The sequence below is a fragment of the Melospiza melodia genome, chromosome 2 (genome assembly GCF_035770615.1).
Source record: "Melospiza melodia melodia isolate bMelMel2 chromosome 2, bMelMel2.pri, whole genome shotgun sequence".
NCBI classification, from domain to species: Eukaryota; Metazoa; Chordata; class Aves; order Passeriformes; family Passerellidae; genus Melospiza; species Melospiza melodia.
The window spans coordinates 81,807,005-81,813,565 of NC_086195.1; the positions used below are offsets into that span (position 1 = coordinate 81,807,005).

The 6,561-nt window shown below is 42.8% G+C and overlaps 1 long non-coding RNA gene across 1 annotated transcript in view; it reads left to right on the forward strand.

The window, feature by feature from the left end:
* LOC134414458 (uncharacterized) overlaps positions 1 to 6,561 on the forward strand; it is a 29,039-nt gene that overhangs the window by 20,195 nt on the left and 2,283 nt on the right. The gene's annotated exons all lie outside the window — the stretch shown is intronic.

The window sequence follows — 6,561 nt, forward strand, 5'->3', positions numbered from 1 at the left end:
GATTTACTGTCTCCATTTTCACTGGTACTTATCTTTAGCACTTTTTCTTGCCCAATAGATCTGCTGCAACTGGTAATAAGGGAGATTGCTACTGCCTGACTTCTGCAGAACTTACTTTTTCTCCTTTACAAGCTTTTATGACATTATGTAAATACCAGCCATCTTAGATTAAGAACAGCACTTTAGCATAAAATATTCAGACTGTGCCAGCAGTGGGGACCTTCCTATGGCAGATTTATGCTGTTGTTCCAGTCATCTAGATATAATATTGCCATTCTGCAATTTAGTACACGTTTTAAGCATTTTGGGAGGAATTGTTATTCAGTGTGATTTTACTGGATTCATAGATTAATTGTAGATATTTTCCAGATAACACTATTAGAAAATAGAATTATCTGTAGATCCATCCTCAAGGCCCTCAGTGAAATTGGTCCATATAAACAAGATAAGGCTAAATCTTTGACCTGAATAGATTGCAATCTAAGCAAACCAAGGGAGAACTGATGAAAAGAGGATATTATCATAGTTTTCCACAGGCAAACAGGAGTAACACTGAGATTAAATTACTTATCTGAGGTCAGAGATAGCCTGCAGCAGACCCTGCCATTCAATTCACATCCCTTAGAGTTCCACATTTAACTATGAAGCCATCTTCCTACTCTCATATGAGACAATTTTAAAAGCTGGAGAATTAAATCTTGGTTTATTACTGTCTGGAAATTATTACAATGTCTCTAAGAGAAATAAAATATTTTTCTTTGCATTGTGTATCTGTTAGTAATTAGTTTTTTTCCCCACAGAACAAAGGTAAAATCAAAATTTTTTGATTGTTTCACCTAAAGGATCTGGCATGTGGAAACATTTACAAAGTATCTCAGATGCCTTGGTGACAGCAAGTTGCATAATTCTCATCATCTATTTTGTTAGACTTACCCCATAGAAAGGAAATATTGCTTTCTGTAGCAATTGCTGCATTTTTTCCCACTAACCTTGAATTGAATCTCCTTCAGAGAGACCAAAACTAAGAGGCAACAAATTAATATCTTCACTGTACAGCACAATTGCTACCACCACATGGATGGGAATTTATACCCTGTGTTTCCAACTCTGTATTTTCAAAGAGAGTCTAGAATTTTCTATGTGTCCAAGGGAATAAAAGCTCCCCCTCTACACAACACCTGGAGCTTCATCCCCAGTGAGGATGAGGAGCACCTCACTCTATTCAGCACTACAGATCCAGCTCTTCCACTTGCTTTTCCACTTAAATGTGTTCAACTATTGGCACCACTTCCCATCCTCAGACCCTGGTGTGCCCATGGTACTGTGACACACCCAGAACATGCCTTGGAAATGAGGAGGACCCAGCACCAGCATCAGTGAGCCCTTTGGGAAGTACAGGGGCAGGGGGAGAGCAACATTCCTTGGGACATCCCTGTTTAATCACACAAAGTACATCTCCTTCCAACATTGCAAAGCTCTGCAGAAAGCTGCTTTCTAATCTAGGCTGGCATTCCCAGCACCCTGCTTACAGCCCAGACCACTTCTGACATTCCCACTCTCAGAGCTGACTCATCTGTTTAAAAATCTCCTCTGGCACATTAGGCTCAAATCTTACCTGGGACAGGGATTCTGGTTCAAAGCCTTCTGCTCATCCAAGCTGATCTCACAGCAAGTTCTGAGCCCCAAGGTGTCCCAGGGCACTTGGCCAGGAAGATGAAGACCAGGGTGACAGTGATCTTGGACCTGAGTTCTGTTACACACAGAATTGTACTCCCTCCTAAGCCTCTTTCCTTCTCTTTAATTCGTGTACCTTGATTAGTTATCTGGAGGTCAGCCTTGCTTCCCTGGGGGCTAGAAAGCCCTCTGGTGCTCTTTAGTTTCCCTCTGGGAAACTTTAGTCATGCCACAGAGGCCTCAGCAGAGACCAAAGAGGAGAGGGGGATGCTCTCTCAGGGTTTCTGCTGCACTGCAACCCTGCCCAGCCCAGCATGCAGCCCAGCCATGAGTGAGAGGTGTCTGCCTGAACCCACCCAGGTTTGTCAGAAAAGGAACTAGAGCCTCTCCTTTCATGTACAACTCTTAACCACTACATTTACAGCTAAAATGCAGCAGAGCAGTGGGAGGATTTGGGACCTGACCTCTTTGCCTCTTTCACCAGGCACCAGCATCCCTTGCTGGCAGTCTCTTGACCAGCTCCCTGCTCTTCACATCAGTGCTTTGAATCCTACTCTTCAGTGTCTCTTGCCAGCCAGGCAAACCCATCTCTGGGCTGCAGCCCAAGCTTTGCTACCAGTGGGATGAGACTTCAGGCTCTGGTGTCTGTAAATAGCATCCTATGAGTCCCCAGCTCCCCACAAACAGCACAGGATGCCTTGCAACGCTCCCAGTGCTGCTCTGGAGGGCACTGCCAGGAAGTGCTCCTTCCAGTAACCACTGCAGTGTCCAACCTCCAGGCTCTTGCTCCTCCATCAGCCCTTACTTTCCCAGGCTACTCCAAATTCCAGCCCTTTACCCTGTAAAAGCAGCAGGGATGTGACTCGCAGTGCCTCACTTGGCACAGCTGAGGGGGTCACCCGGGGTTCCCTGCAGTGAAATGACACAAAGAGACACTTGCACCATGTGGCTCCTGTGACCCATTTCAGCCCTGCACCGTCCCCAGGGCAGCTGTGCACCAGAAGCAGCTGTTGCTCTGTGCAGGCAGCCAAGGGTGGCCAGCTCAGAGGTCACATCTGCACAGGAGTGGGCACAGAAAGCTGGGGATGAATCCCACAGGGTGCCACTGGCACCTGGGTACGTGCCAGCAGCTTGGGATTCCTCCTCCAGGTCTGCTGGGAAGAGTGCCCGAGGATTTTGATAATTTACATGGATACTGTCTGAAGTGGGCAGAGTAATTTCATCTCTCCATTGCTTGTGCATGATTTACAGCTTTGACATGTATTTCTGCATTGCTCCTGTTTTATTAAATTAGTGCTAGGATCTCTTGAGGCAACTTTTAAATAATTTGCACAGCTTACCTAACATCACTGGCTTGCTTAGGGCCTTGTATGAAATTCACTTGCACTCAACCCAGCTTTTCAAACGAGCCAAATGTATTGTTCTGGAAACAACTGAGAATTCCAGGATTGGTGAATTGTTCACCAACCTCATCATTATTCTGCAGGTTTTCCTTCTTATTTGTAGTCTTAGAGGACTTGATAAAAATAGTAATTAGTAAGCATCTTCCCTAGGAAGTTACAGAGATATCTTTCCTTGCTGTATTTGTGGCTTTCAGTGTTAAATAAAATCTGTTTTTCAAAAATCAAACTTCTCCAACTAAATAGTCTGATAAAACATAACCAACTACGTATCCATGTCTACAAAAAATGGCAGAAAGAAAGAGGGCAGTTGCTATTATCTTTGTAGTATGGAGAGGAAAAGGATAATGCTTAAAGGAGCAATAAATCAAATTATAGCTGAAAATGATAATGTCACAGCAATATAACTGCATTACGTAAGTAGCCCCAGGCTCTTTCCATAGCTCTGGCTCAGCCTAGATGGCACAGAAAAGCTCATCCGACAAGGCTGGCAGGGGCTGTGTGGCTCCAGCCACACTGCCAGCAGAATGGCAGCAGAAACAAGGAACTAAACAGCATGGAGGTCTGCCTCTCAAACCCACACTGACAGCAGCTGATATTTCAATTTTCAAGGCACGATAAAGACTGGCGGCAGGTGTTTTAAGTTCTAATAACAAGGTGTGTTTAGCTTTGATAGACTTTTTCTGAACAAGCTGCTTCTCTCCCCCACTCCCCTGCCCTGGTTAACTTTATGTCCAGAGAGTCATGGTCCCTAAAGCAGGGCAAGCAGCTGGATGAGGATGTCATGAATGCATTTCTGTGCTGAGCCCTTCACCCTCCATCAGGGTTTAAAAACGAAACGAGGCTTTGCTTAGCTTGTCAATATGAACTGGAGTACAAAGGCTTGACAGCTCCCTCTCCTGAACATCAATGTCTTTGAAAACTAACACTCCAGAATGGACAATTAAAGCATTGTGGAGTACATGCCATCATTATTTGATGGATATTAATAAAATATGCCACAAAGTAAAAAATATTTGGAAAAAAGATAGAGACTGTGAACACATCATTTCCTTCATCCAAAGCAAGTCACTGCCCCCACAGAGTATCTGACTAGGAACATCTTCAAGACACCAGATCACTTAGAAACACTCCTTGTATGCAGGAAAACATCTTATTCCTAACAAAATGAGGAAAATATTGAGGAAATGTTGTGGTTACCAAATATCAAGGCCACAGTGCTCAAGATATTGTCTTCAGAGAAACTTTACTTGCCCACTTCAGAGAGTGCAAATCCATTACAAATAAAAGAATGAAAAAACTACACCAAAAGCTCAGTATTATTTTCAGAATTAAGCCAAAAGATATCTTCATTGTTTTGGTTTTTTGTTTCTTAAAACTATATGGATTAAAAAGATGTTTTACACAAAATCTCACCAGTTTTTAATTGCTACATTAAATTGAAAAAACTATTAAACAGACACAGGAACATGCTGGATATTTTTTTCCTTCTATAAAGCATACTGTAAGTTTTGGCCAAATACAAATAAAATTTGTTATCTAAAGTGAAAAACTCAGTTTAGCCCAAGCTCTACCAGAGAGATGTGAGGGCAACTTTTCTTTAATTTAAAAGCAGTAGACACTCAGATGTGTATTTGTAGTTCTGTTTAATGGACCAAACGCTGCTAGAAAATCAAGTTCCCTTGACCTGGTAAGACCTGAGTCCTTAGCTCCTTCTAGGCTGTGATTACCAATTCCCACCACCTTGCCAGGGAAAGAGCACATCCCCAGCACACACTCTGCCTGCTTAGCCAGCACTAAAGGCACCCCATTATCTCTTACACTAATAAGCCTACAAAGCCACCGACTGAGCATGAGCACCACAATTTCAGAACGCCTTTTAATTGCAGGAAATCAGAGCAGCTCTCTCTAATCCTCACAATGAAAGAGCACCACGCTCTTCAGATCCTCAAGTGCTGCTCAGAAGTGCTGTTCTTGCAGCACTTGCCTAATGGTCCTTTTCAGAACGGGGTCAGGCCTTTAGGAAAACTGCAGACCTGCAGATACCAATACCAAATTACTGTGCTGTGCTGCAGCTCAGACCCACTGCAGTGCATTGTTGCTAGAAATCCCCAGTGGTGGTTTTCCACCTTGCTGACTTGGATAGCTGCTACCAAGAGGAGCAGCTCAATAGTAAACCACTGTCCCTTGGCTGACCTCTGCAGCTACATGTGAACAGCTCTCCTCAGCCCCACTTGCCTTGGAGTCTGAATATAGACAGAGAAAGGAAGAGCAAGAGAATAGCAGAAATCACCAGAAACTGAATAGCCATAAGAGCACTTAACCACAACAGAGCATAGGGGACTCAATGCAAATCTGCAGATAAAAGAGCAGTCTCTGCCAAGTTTTGCTCTTTAAATAAACTTTTGGCAGGACTTTACGATAGCAAAGCAGAATTTTACATATGGATTCTCTTCCTAAAATAGAACAAGCCAAATAAAGACCCAGGAATTTGAACTTTTAGAGCTATATATAACTCAGCTTTAGGGTAATAGAAATAGCTCAATTGCTCTATACATTATCAATAAATAAATATGTATACTTCAAATATCAGTAAGTTAAAGTAGTTCTTATTGGTAAACCTAATCCTTTCCCTACTGCCCCACTCCAGCTGACCAGCCCTTCTCCTGCAACATCCAAGTAGAAATTCCTCCTCTGATAACCACGTGACCCACTCTTGGTATGCAATCCCCTCCACATGATTTCTGCTTGGGAAGCAGCTCTCCTTTCCATTTCTTGGCTGGTATCAGGAAATTGCCAGATATCAGTTATCTCTCTTCTCCCAGGCTGTCCTTTGGCAGCATGGATGGACCTGTGTGGTATGGGATATAAGCAGCAGCAAAGGAATAACTGAAGATTAGTGCAGTTCAGCCTCAAATGTTTCTTCAGCTACCAAAACCTCAGTGCTCTACTCTGCACTGCATTTTCCTAAATTCATAGGGATGCTTATATTCAGCTGTGCTTGACGTTCCCCATTTACATGTTCCTGCCCCCAAATGCATTCAACATCCAAAATCAACTCACCATAATGTTAAAAAGAACCATTAGATTAGTATTTACAAAGCTGCCTTGATAAAGCATCAGGCATTAAAAGTTCTTATACGTCTCTTTTGAGACTACTGCCCATGCACCTCTGTCATTCTTGATGCATTCACACTGGAATTTAAATCGCTTATGAAGTAGCATTTTCAAAACAAACCCCTCCTTAAATGTAGAGTTAACATATGCATGAACATTAATCCTTTCTCATCCACTAACCATTCCTTTCAGTACATGTCATAACAGCTGTAGGTAAGTCTCCTCTGACATTTCCTGTACCCACAATGAGCATCTAGGAGCCATTCAGATAAATGATACCATAGCAATTAAAACCATTTTCCCTGTTAGCGTGCTGTTCTTATCACATCCAAGGAAAAAAGTAATCAAAGTTATTATTCTATCTTGGCAG